Here is a 1,152-nt window from a genome sequence, read left to right on the forward strand (position 1 = left end):
GCCAGTGAGCCGCCGGTCTGTATGTGGGATCCGAACCCTCGGCGGGAGCGCTGCTGCGCTTCCCAAGTGGCGCACTGTAGCAGTGCGCCACCAGGCCAGCCCAAGTGATTGACTTTTGTGTATTAACCTTATGTACTGCAACTTTGCTAGAATTGCTTATTTTAGTACCAGTTTTTTGGTGATTCTTTGAGATTTTCTGCATAGACAATTATGTCATTTGTGAGCAAGGACAGTTTGTTTCTTCCTTCCTAACCTGCACACATTTTATTTCCTTTTCTTCTCTTATTGCATTAGTTAGGGCACCCAGTACAATGTCGAATAGGAGTGGTGAGAGGGGACATCCTTGCCTTGTTTCTGATCTTAGCAGGGAAACTTCTAGCTTCTCACCATTAAATATGATGCTAGCTGTAGGGTTTTTGTAGACGTTCTTCGTTGAGTTTCCCCTATTTGTATATTTCTGCCTTTTTTTTTTTGAATCATTAATGGGAATTGGATATTGTCAAATGCATTTTCCGGGTCTCTTGATGTGATCATATGAGTTTTCTTCTTTAGCCTGTTCATGTAATGTGTTACATTAATTGATTTTAAAATGTTTAACCTAAAATAAATCCCACTCTGGTTATGTATAATTCTTTTTATACATTGTTAGAATAGATTTTCTGATTTTTTTGAGGGTTTTAACATCTATGTTCATGATCATGAAGGATATTGTTCTGTTGTTTTCATTTTTTATAATGTCTCTGGTTTTTGTCTTAGGATAATGCTAACCTGAGAGAGGATGTGAGGATTCACTCTATTTCTATTTTATGGAAGAGATTCCACCTTAAATATTGGATGGAATTTGTTAATCCTGGTGCTTTCTATTTTTGAAGGTTTTTAATTGTTGACTCCATTTCTTAAGTTGATATAGACCTATTTCAGATTGTCAACTCTTCCTTGTGTGAGTTTTGGAGAATTGTGTCTTTCAGGGGATTGTTCCATTTTGTCAACATTATCAAATTTGCGGACATGCAGTTGTTCATAATAGTCCTTTATTATCCTTTTAATGACCATGGGATCAGTATTGATGGCCCTTCTTTCATTTTTTGATATTATTAATTTGTGTCTTTTCTCTTTTTCTTCTTAGTTAACCTGGCTGGAGGTTTATCAATT

Source organism: Galeopterus variegatus, unplaced genomic scaffold (genome assembly GCF_000696425.1).
Source record: "Galeopterus variegatus unplaced genomic scaffold, G_variegatus-3.0.2 Scaffold9506, whole genome shotgun sequence".
Lineage (NCBI taxonomy): Eukaryota > Metazoa > Chordata > Mammalia > Dermoptera > Cynocephalidae > Galeopterus > Galeopterus variegatus.